This window comes from Dipodomys merriami, unplaced genomic scaffold, assembly GCF_024711535.1.
Source record: "Dipodomys merriami isolate MVZ:Mamm:240054 unplaced genomic scaffold, mDipMer1.0.p SCAF_203, whole genome shotgun sequence".
Classification (NCBI taxonomy): Eukaryota; Metazoa; Chordata; class Mammalia; order Rodentia; family Heteromyidae; genus Dipodomys; species Dipodomys merriami.
The window spans coordinates 1718054-1730384 of record NW_027203416.1 but is presented as its reverse complement, the minus strand read 5'-3'; the positions used below and the strand labels follow the sequence as shown (position 1 = coordinate 1730384).

Sequence of the window (12331 nt, the reverse complement as noted above, 5' to 3'; positions counted from 1 at the left end):
GTAAGCTGCAAGGCAAGCACTCTACCACTGAGCCACCTTCCCAGCCCAAGGATTAAGATTCTTATCTGTAATTTGGTCAAAGCTATGTCTCTTTAGGTAGGCGACTAACAATGTATTTACTATTTTCAAGTAAATACATAAATTCTATTTCCATCTTTTTTTTAAATAAAAAAAACTTGTTTGCTCTGTAAATTGAGTAGAAGCATGTATTTTTTGGCTAGCTAGGTCATTGCACATCTGTATCTCTTTTCCTCTCTCTGTTTTATGGTTCTCGTAGACAATATGATTGCTCCATAATTATCCTAATTTATTTTGCTTTTATATTTTTGGTTGCATCATTTCACTTTCTGCTCTGCCATTTCCCAAAACAGCACCACATGAACAGAAAAATCCAGAAGTGGTGCTGTGGCTCAAGTGGTAGAGCACTTGCCTTGATTTGAAGAGCTCAAGGACATGCCCAGGCATAGAGTTCAGGCCCCACAACTAATTTAAAAAAAAAAAAAAGAATCTCAATACTTGATAATTCTACTAACAGATCTGACTGAAATCAGTTGAATCACACTTTTCCTGTAAAATGAAGGAATAGATCCAGACTAGGAAAGCAGCTAGAGAAGGCAGGCAGATTGTATCTGTAACAAAACTTTGTGGAAAATGGAATCGAGGATTACTTACTGGTGATTCACTTGTACTTGAAGCATGATTCTGAATTATTGCTTGCTGATTCTGAACTATTGCTTTGATCATTATATTCTCCAAGAAGAAAAAGTGAAATTTAATTGATAGCAAAGGACTACTAATACATTTTGACTTCTCATTAAGCATCTTCAATCATCAAAATCACCTGAACACAATAGATAGGCCTATTTTTAGATGAAAACAAGTGTCTTTAAAAAAAAAAAACAAGAATTTAGGTAGTCATACAAAGGACTTCTATTTTATTACTGCATTATACATTTTTTCTAATGTTGGATAACAACATTAGAAAGCTATTAGAAAGCTCTTAAATCCCATATGTTGAATAGTGAGTTCTCTTACACTATAACATGGTATTTCCCAAATCATTTACATAGAAGACATTGTTTCCTATTTTCTCATTCCTAGAATAAGCTGCACATGAAGACACCACTGGTCCTGACTTTAAGTCTGTATCTTTGAATACTGAGGAAAATCTTTCCTCTGCTCCCTATAATTCACTACTCTCCAGTTAGAATAATTTAGAATAGTAAAAATGGAAAAAGAGAAAATAAATCATGGTGAAAAAACATATGCAGAACATTCACCAGTTTTTTCTGACCAGTTCAACCAATGTGAACTATTGGGGAAATACATGGACACCTCATTCCCACTGGTACTCAATATCTCTGGTTAGGCAATTCTGACGAAGACAAGGTACAAGATGAAAAAATGAGGAATGGTTTCAATTGCAAGAAAAAAATGGAGTAGGATCCAAGTAAATTTCTTCTTTGGGATGCCGAAATGTATCGGCTTACTGTGGTGTGAACACTGCTTTCCAAAATGGCCACCCAGTTGAATACTAGGGATGAGGATGAGTATACCCCTCTTCAACGGGAAGCCTAGAGTGGACACTTAGACATTGTCCATGAGTTGGCAGCTCAAGGCAGATATTCATGCAATAACTCTGAATGGCTGGACACCCCTGCACAGTACTTATATGTGGAATAATACCAGAATGTCTTCTTTATTACTTCATCATGATGCAGATACCAATCCCCAAACTAAAGGCCTCTTGACCTCCTTGCATCTTGCTGCTGGGAATAGAAATAGCAAAGATACTCTGTATCTCCTTCTGTTGAACCATTATATCAAACCAGGTCTGAAGAACAACTTTGAAGAAACTGCATTTGATATTGCCAAAAGGGTAAGTATGTATCACTAAGTCTTTGAAGTTGTCGAAGGCTGTACAAATTGTTCTCCTAAATCGTAATGGTTTGGTTAAGTTTCTTAAATTTCAAAAGTGCCAGTCCATCTTTTGTGTCCCTACAAATTTTTTTCACAATACAAAGCAACAGCAATATCTTACAATAAAAATTTATGTATTCCATGGTATTCTTCCAAGTGAATTGCATGGCTGTGATATCAAAATGTATTCAAGAGTTGTTTGTATACATCTGTAATGATTTCTGCAGAGTTTGTGATTCTTTAAATCAGAAATAATTTTAACTTATCTGTTGAAATGAATAGTATAGAACCTAAAGATGTTCCGAGTGCTTTTCTGAAAAAAGTATATCTATGTTTGTGTAATGTCCATAATCTATTTCATTCTCTACTAGATATAATACTTTGAATTCTACATTGTTATATAATGTATAGATTCATGGATAAATGTGACCTTTCAGATTGCATTCCATATAGAAGAATTTTAAGACTCCTTTTTTTTGTAGTTTCTTATATTATTTCATTTCTTTGGGATAAAATGGCAATATTATCTAATTTCAAGTTTTGTAAAGGTTATGCTATGTAAAGGCCTTTCTAAGGTGAAAATTTAATACACTGATATCAAACTAACCTTTAATTGTATGAATTACATGTATTGTTACACTTGTATTTTTGTAATCAACTTTTTAATAACTGTTTTTCATTTCTTGCATCAGAAGAATGAAAAATATGGAATACTTCACAAATTTTCATATCATCCTTGTGCAAGTGCCATGTTATTCTCTGTATTGTTGTAATTTGGGTAGACCTGCTGCTGAAGCATGTAGTATCCTCTAAATTTAAGTATATAATGATACAATCTTTATAAAGGCATATATCCATCGTTGCCTATTTGTAACAAGGAACCCTTATTGTTCCTAAAATGCTATTGATCTTATTTCTCTAAATTTCTGTGTACAGTGGAAAAAAAACTTATAGAGTTTGGTCGATTGCTCACATTTACATTTTTTTTGTCATTTTCATTTTAAATTTGATCATACTTTGAAGCCTTTACAGCTAAGTCCAAAGTTGGTGGCTTTTCAAGTACTTATTTATCAACTGAGTTAGCTTTGTGGAGCTAATGGATTCAAAGTAAGCCTTGCTTAAGAGCTACTTCTAACTTTCTGCAGCTTAAAATTTCCCAAATGAGGTCTTGCTGGAACAAATGTCTACCTGAACTGTGAAGACTCGGGGTCTATGTTGAGGGGGCAGAATGATGCAGGCTCCAGCCTCAGGATTATCTGAGGAGTGTGTTTGGGATTAGGAAAGCTCTTGGAACGCCAGGCTATAGAGGGAAAATGTTCCCTCTCCCTATCTCAAAACATGTCACAGACTCCTGGGAGCTGAGGAAGTGGCTCTTCTGCTTGCTTAAGCATAGATGAACAGCTGGTCAAGCATTTTCCTGAGATTGGAGAAGTGGTTTGAGCTTGATCTAAAATAGTTTAGATAATAATATACCTAGACTTTCTCTCATAGGTTAAGTAAAAATGTATCTGTGGAAATTTTTTGTGTGAATGTTTTCTGACCAAATCTTGGCAAAGATGATGCTTGCTAGTCTTTAAATACCCACTAAAAATAAAGCACAGCATGCAGTGGCAATTGCTGTTTGCACTCTGCATCCCCTGTGTCCTGGTGATTTTGTGACCCTTACCTAGGGACCCCAACGCACTAGACGTTGACACTGAACCTTTACCTTTCTTCCATGTAGGAACAGACCAACCAGAATATCTTACGCTGACAGCATGGATTGTCTTACTGGAACAAACATAATCTTAGTTACAAGGGATCATAGAGAGATGAACAGTTCAGACAGAATTGTTCAGAATAGAAGGTATTTTATCAAAACATAATTGTTTATTATACGTATCATTTCAAAAGTAGCTAAAGCCAAGAAAGTGAAAAAAATTGTTCATATGCATGATTACCTACTGTCCTGACCTGTCTATCATCCAACCAAGCAGGAACTTACACTACTGACATTCTATCACCAAATATTGCAATAGCTCCTGGAGAAGTCCATATGTTTCTCCTCGATATTAGGCCTTAAATTTGTAATGTTTTAATCACAGTGTTTCCTCTTGCCTCTAGGCTGCATATCTACAAATGGTAGAGCTTTAAGTCTAACTCTACCAAAAACTGAGGTAGAGATAATGGAATAATACTTTAAAACAGAGTTGCCTTTGATTCCCTAAACACAACACAACAATGCAAAACATTTTTTATATTATATGTACTTATATATTTTATATTTATATGTGCTGATTTTAAATTTTATACAGTGAATTTTACTAGAATTGATAATTTGACAAATATATTGACATTTATTCCCATAAATAGATTGGAATATAAATAATTAGGTTTAGAATATATATTAGACTATAAAAAGTATCACTGCAATATCTTCAGTATAAGCTTGTGATACCTTCTAAGTGTTCGTGGTCTTCTGACTACACATGGTATAATAACAGTATTGTTTTCTGCTAATCTATAAGGGATTTTATTCTGATGCTCTGTTTATTGTTTTAACTTGCTGGTCCCAAAGTGTTTTTCTCCATATTTCTAAAGCATTCTTACTGATTATACCCAAATTTTGCTGATATGATGTCTAAAAGCTATTATTCTTCTGCAGGACCCACGAGTCCTAGGATAACAGGTCCCAGTTATCTGCATCATCAGATAACAAGGGCATGACTTCTCACATAGGCCCATGCAACATGCCAACAGAAAATAATTAAAGACTCATCTCAATTTCTCATTTCCTATAATATTTCAGGGCCCCAATTGCATACAAGAATTAGCAGTAATCAATTGTAAAATGCAAGGCAACTTAAAATGAAAGATGAGATCACAAAATCTGAGAGAAAGTACTGTAATTCAAACTTTCAATTTACAGATGACCAGCCCATATGAGTGAACAAAATCACAAATGAACAACGTTATTTTTAATACCTTTCTCCTAATGATGAATGAAAGATTTCAGTGCAGCCAAAAAAATAGTTTCTGGAATGATAGATCATAATTGGTCTACCAAGACTAGGAAAACTTGATTTAGAGGTCAAATATAATTTAGAAAAACATTAATTGAGAATACCCTTAGTGCTTCAAAACACTGGTACTTCAGTAAAACTTGGTTCTGTAGTATAAAAATGTCATTCTCAAACCAATGTAACCTACATTTAATCTTCTGAAAGTATATTCCTTTTCAAATAAACTTTTAAAAATCATATTCACCAAAATAACACTTGACAAGTAGATGATAGTGACATTACAAGGTTTTCAAGTGTAGGGAGCAAGTTACATTAGAGTTGATTTACGTACCCAGCACTAATACCAAACAAGTTCAACCATTCATTGAAGTGCAGAAATACTACCCCCCACAATTTGTGTTGTTCAGTAGGGGCCTTCTAGAAATGTGTTTAATGGATCAGCCTCCCATAATTCAAACCTAAATATTAGCTCATAAAGTAAATTTCATCACATAAGAAGGTACATTTTAAAGTCACTAATAGTTGCCTTATCATGTGTTGCCTTATCATATATTTTCCGTATCTGTCTAACATAGTAAGAAATATGACTTTAAGTCTTGAATATGGGTACTGATGAGAGATTTAACAAACATAAAATCTGTCTTCTATTTCTATCATATTCTTCTAAGTAGTAAATTTTAGTTTTCTTCTTTTTCCAAAACTTATAGTTAGTAGAATATTTACATAGGATAATGTAAAATAAAATAATCACATACCATTGCACAAAGCCATTTATAAAAACTGGTAGGAATAAATTCTAGGCCATTTTTAAAAAGTTCCTTTTGACTAAAGATTAATCTTCCAAATGAACGAGAATAAAATCATGTCTAAGTGCTTCACATTTCCAGTCTTGCACATTGTTATTGCAGATGAATGAATTATGTAAATGTAAGCTGACATCAGTTGCCTATATATTCTCCATGCTGGCTGAGACTCAGAATTTGCACAGCACAGGAAAACAGGTGCAATGACTGGCTTCTCACATCAGGGTGAATTTTTGGCATTGCTGGGCTTTGAACTCAGGGCCTAGGAAGCCCAACTGCCCAATCGGTCCACGTGATCACACCAGACGTTGAGCCACTAAGGAGATGGACTCTTCCTAGGACCTGAGATCGAGCCACAGGGAGGCCAAAATAGTGCTCAATGCATCATTTAAACATGGGATGTATGTTCACATCCGTGTGGAGACTGCATCGTGCATTGAGTGTACTTATTGTGTTTATTTTGTATACTATTCATGGATTTTTGTGTATTTTCTCATGTATATGATGACAGGTATAACTGGGCTGACATGGATAACAACTTATTCCCATGACCACAGGGTGGCCCATGCATTCTCCATCCTAGCTGAGACCCAAGACTTGCAGAGGAAAGGAAAACATATGCAACCATTGGCGTCTTACATCAAGATGAATCTTTTGGCAGGGCTGGGATCTGAACTCGGGGCCTAGCAGGCCCAATTGGTGAATGAGTCCATATGAACACAACAGCCTGTGAGCGACAAAGGAGCTAGGCATTCCCAGTACCTGAATTTGAGCCCCCTGGGGGGAGAGTGGGGAGCACAATAGTCATCCATTCATAAGTAGAAGGTAGAATGCAAATAAGTATATATTTGTATAGAGTAGGATTGATGGTGACTTGTGATGGAATCCAATCTGTGTGTACCTATATTTCGATATTTTCTGATGCATTCATTTCATGTCTGTGATGATTATTGTCATGCTTCATTAACTCTTCTTTAGAAATAATCTATACCCCATGAGTCTTGCATATCATTTCCTACTCGCATCATGCACAAACTACTCATTCAAGGATGAGATCGATCGCATGCCATGACTCTTCCTAGGTCCAGAAACAAGTATCTCAGGATCTCCCGCCATTCCCTCCTCCTAGGGGGACTGAATTCAAGCCTCAGTCCTGGAAAAGTTACTCCTTATATACATCTTAACAATAAGATTTATACTTCCGTTCAGATGTTCAGTCCATATTGTGTTTGGTGCGTTTATTCATTTTATTTCTTGTTTTATTAATTTATTTACCACTTATTTTATTGACTCTGATGACACTTGTAGCATTTATTACATTGTTTACATCCTATCACATAGAATCTAGATTTTAGATGTATGTGATCTCCATCATGCCTGGCAGTGCTAGGATCGGATCTCAGGGCCTAGCAGGCCCAATTCATGAATGGGTGAGTTTGAGCATGGGAGCCTCTAGCCAATGAAGCTGTCAAGTGATTCCCACGCGCTGAGATTGACCCCCAGTTTTGGCCAAAACAGCAATACATGGATAGGCAGATGGTGATATACAAAGAAATATATATTGTTAAAGAGTGCCAGAGCCGTCTATTTATGATTGAATGACACCTACTACATTCCTACCAACTCTTAGGTATTTATTATACCACCATTGAAGGAATATTATTCTTTTAATGCTTAATAAACTATACATTAAGATCAATCAGCATTCTTGGACTATTGCATCCAAATTTAGACTAGACGGATGCATGAACTACTCTTTCAATGGATATTCCCATGCATAGGAATGAGTCTCTTGTGATCTCCTGCCATTGGTGTCAGGACTGGGATTTGAACCCAGGGCCTATGTCCACAGGTTGTCCTATGGCTTCACTAATAGCCCACAAGCCATCAGCAATGGCAGGTCATATCTACTTTGCAGCCATGTCATTCAAACCCAGGATGGTCACTGTGCAAAGAAAAAAATAATAAAACCCTAGACCCCTGAAAGTTGCCACTTTTTCTGCTTTCCAGTTTTTTTTCTAGAAAGTCCCCTGGGCCTAGGATCTTAGGATCAGCTATGGTTCTGGAGGCTACACCCAAGCCGAGAGAGATCTAAGCTGAGACAGAGTTTCCATGACCTGAGTTCAAGCCCCATGGTTGGCCAAAAGAAAAAAAAGAAAAAGAATAAAGAAAATATAATTATTTAACTAAATTAAAAAAAATAAAGCTACCTAGTTTGGATTTTCTGCTAGTTTTCTTTCCTAGCCTGGGATTTGAACTCAGAGTCTTGGTAAATCTGTAGCAATGTGAGGGAAGATTTGCTACTACTTGAGTTCAAACCTTGTGCCAACCAAAAGTGAAACCTAAGTCACTGACCTAAGCAGGGGGAGGTAGTTGTGGCAGTGGGAGGGAAGGTATAGTAGGGGGAAAACAAAGGAGGAGGTAACAATGCTCAATATGAAATTTACTCATTACCTTGCTCCTGTAAAATATTTTTACAATAAAAAACGAACAAAGACAAACAATGTAGTTCTCAGAGAAGCATTTTGGAGGTAAGGGAAGGATCTCTGAGTGAATAGCTGTACAAAATTCTACACTTTTTAAAATGTTCAGTATGGAACTGAATAAACATAACTGCTTCCATTAAAAAATTATGTCATTGTCTTGGAACTGGGGCCAGTATTTCTGCCATTGCTAGGATTTGAGCTCAACGTCCAGGTAACTATTTTGCATCATGGGTGAAGGCGAAGCTCACTGTCCATGAGGAAAGAAATTCAGGCTAGAGTACCCAGGGCCTGAATGAAGGCCCTGAAATGGAAAAAATATCTCTATACATGTGTACTATATGATATATATATACTTACATATGTATGTTAATTTCATATTATGATTCAGGTGGATCAGTGGTAGAGCACTTGCCTTGCATGCCTGAGTCCCTGGGTTCGATTCCTCAGCACCACATAAGCAAAAAGAAAAAACCCGGAAGTAGAGCTGTGGCTCAAGTTGTAGAGTGCTAGCCTTGAGCTGAAGATCTGAGGAACAGCACCCAGGCCCAGAGTTCAAGCCACACAACCGGACCCCCACAGAAAAAGAATGATTTTGTATTTTATTTTCCTTTGATTCATTTATTTATTGATTACTGTATTTAGTATTTTTATACACATAATATTTATTACATTTTGCACATTTTTATAAAATTATACCCAATAATTGAGGACATTGACTCATTTTCATTAATATTTTATTAAGTGTTGAAACATAATACATAAGTAAATGGAAGCATTTGTCACAGTCTTCTCATGATTAGAGTCTCTCACAAGTATGAGCTTTGTCTTATTTATCTTTGGAAACTTTCTATCGGGTTTTCTTTAGATGATTTATACTCAGAAGCCTTTTCTTGAGGATAGGCAAGTGAGGTATAAAATTGTGAGGGTGGGGCTAGAAATGTGGATTAGTGGTAAAGTGCTTGCTCAGCATGCATGAATGCCAGTGTTTGAATCCTCAGTGCCACATACTCAGAAAAAACCAGAAGCTATGGAGTAGCTCAAGTGGCTAGCCTTGAGAAAAAGAAGCTCAGAGAGAGTACCCAGGCCCTAAAATCAAGCCCAGGACTGTCTAAAACCATAGGCCAGATGCCAGTGGCTCATAAGTGGAACCGTAGCTTCTCGGGAGGCTGAGAGCTGAAGACCACAGTCCAAAGGAAAGCCTGTTAGATTCTTATCTACAGTGAACCACCAAAAGAACCCATCTGGCATTTTGGATTAAGTGCTAGAGTGTTCACCTTGAGCTGAAGGGCTCAGGGTGGTCAGTGCCCAGGCTAGAGTTCGAGACACACAACTGGAAAAAGAGTGAGGGTTAATTAAAATACTTTTCCTATTTGCTAATTACAAGAACATTCTTTGGAACATGAACACTGATGCCCACCAGAATTGGACTCAGAGCTCAAGGTTCAAGTGTAGCACATACATATGCCCATCCTCTCAGACTATAGCATTGTAATATTGTGTCCTACAGGGTTCTTAAAGGTCCAAGGTTAAAAGGCTTAATATGCTACACAAGCCCTTTGTGATAAGCAGTTGACTTGTATTGTCAATGTCATTACAGTTCTGAACCTAGCAGAGCAAAAGTAGGTCATGCCCATCACCCTAGCTCAGGAGGCTGAGGTCTCAGGATCACAGGGTGAAGCCAGCCAGGGCAGGAAATCTATGACAAAATGACTTCAACTTCTGAAAGGTCAGATATTCAAGAGCTTCGTGTGTCTCCCTTGGTGATGAGAAATTACTTGCACATTAAATGTTCTTATAGTACTTGAGCTATAGAAGAAGGAAAGAACCATTATTGACCTATCCTGGATTCAGATGAAGTTCTCAGGATCCAAGCCCTAGCTGTGTTAGCAGGAAGAACTCCAGTGTAACTCTGTAATAAAAGGACAGAAAACAGTTTCAAAAACCAGTCTAGGTGCAGAGACCAGGCCTACAGGATTAGGAGGCAGAACATACACACTCAACAGGGAAGTGAACTGCAAAACCACTTCATTTATTCCAGGCACAACCAGCATTGGGGAAAACCTGTAAAATGTGTTAAACTTACACCAGGGTCAGGCTTTACTCGGCCTCTTCAAACAATGACTAATGAACCTTCCTCCCTCATGTGAAGGGAGCCTCAGGCTACCTTTAGGTTACCAATAGAGAGCCAGTTTAGTGGGGGAGAGGGGAGGAATAGAGTAGAGAAACCCTGCTCTCTGGTCTTAGGGAGTGGGTTTTTGACTCTCCATCTATCAGATTTGAAGACCCTTCTACCTCTGCCAGTCCATTCTCCTTCCTTAATTCTCCACATAATTAATGCAAATCCCCAGACTAACTAGAGGCAGGACTGGTCCTATTTTGTCTCCAAGCACATGATTTTGAACCTAGCTCTGCCCTCTTGACTCTGGGGCCCTTGGTTGCCTGAGAAGTGGGAAAGAGACAGTCTTCCTGCTCTGTGGTTATGTGAAGGCACACTGCAAAAGGCCTCCTGACTGGGAAGTGTTCCCTTCTTTCTCCTTGACGTCCAAAGATTAAACTATCTTATTTCTTTCTTTCTTTCTTTCTTTCTTTCTTTCTTTCTTTCTTTCTTTCTTTCTTTCTTTCTTTCTTTCTTTCTTTCTTTCTTTCTTTCTTTCTTTCTTTCGTTCTTTCTTTCTTTCTTTCTTTCGTTCTTTCTTTCTTTCTTTCTTTCTTTCTTTCGTTCTTTCTTTCGTTCTTTCTTTCGTTCTTTCTTTCTTCCTTTCTTTCTTCCTAGCTACCTAGGTATCTCTTTGCCAGGTCTTGGGTTGAACTTAAGGCCTGGGCACTGTCTGTAGCACTCTACTACTTGAACCACAACACCAGTTCTGGCCTTTTCTGTGTATGTGCTCCTGAGGAATCGTACCCAGGGCTTCTTGCATGCTAGGAAAGCAATCTCTCACTAATCCACATTCCCAGCCCCCTCATAAGTATGGTACCATTACATAAGTATGCTACCATTTTACTTCCTCAAGTTTAATTTTCTGAAGACTGGTTACTTCTAAGAAACCCTATCTTGTGTACCCCTGCCTGATTTGTGACTGTTCCTGCATTGTCCTCATAATAAAATGTAAATAAAGACTGCTGAAATCTTCAGTGTGCATCATATAAGGACACAGGCCTGGAACCCTGGAAGAGAAAGACATGAAGAGGATGATGCAGTAGGCGCAAGGATCATATCTGAAAAATAAATAAATAAATAAATAAATAAATAAATAAATAAATAAATAAATAAATAAATAAGAGAAGCATCATTGCATACAGTGTGTTTGAACTCAGGGAGGTAATATACACACATAAGTAAGTAGGGCACTGATCCATAAACGTGGCCTTCTCTTTTTGAAAACATTTTTGAGGCTATCCCATGGCTTAAACTCAGGGCCTGATGTGTTCCTCAGCTGTTTTTCCCAAGGCTGAGGCTTTACCACCGCCACAGCTCCACTTCCAGCCATCTGGTCGTTAATCGGACATAAGTGCCTCCCAGGCTTTCCAGCCTGGTCTTGCCTGTTTCATCTGCTTGGCTTTCTCTCTCAAAGCCCCATTTCTACCTTCTGGTCCACTGCTCCACTTCTGGTTTTCTGGTGGTTTATTGGACATAAGAGTCTCACAGACCTCCTGCTCAGGCTGACTTTGAAGGGTGATCTTTCAAAAAGGTTTCAAGCGGCTTTCCTCAGGGATTCACCAAGGAGCACCTCCACACAAACCTGGAGTCTAAATCTCGAGAGACACTAGAAAAGTGATGATGAAAATGCTTCTAGTATATTCTAGATACTTAAGGTTGGAGAGACACAACACTCCTAATTATTAGATTATTTTATAGGCAAAAGAAGCAATGCAGACAATATAAGGATCGCTCTAGCTTTTGGTCCTCCCATCTTGAGACAGTAAGTTGCTGTAGCTCAATGCTAACTGACAAAGCTGGCATGTCCTGTGGACATTTGCACAGAAATTCTATGACATTCATTTCTCACTTTTGGTTTCAAACCTATGAACAGATGGTAAGATGAGGAAGCAAAATCCTTCTTAGAGAAAGCAACTATAAAGGACATTGGGTAGTTAACTTATAAATTCATAAGACTGGTAT

The 12331-nt window shown here is 37.6% G+C and overlaps 1 pseudogene; it reads right to left on the bottom strand.

Annotated features, from left to right (window-relative positions):
- Positions 1 to 2619: 2619 nt before the first annotated feature.
- Positions 2620 to 2719, bottom strand: LOC138833317 (U6 spliceosomal RNA; annotated as a pseudogene).
- Positions 2720 to 12331: the final 9612 nt, after the last annotated feature.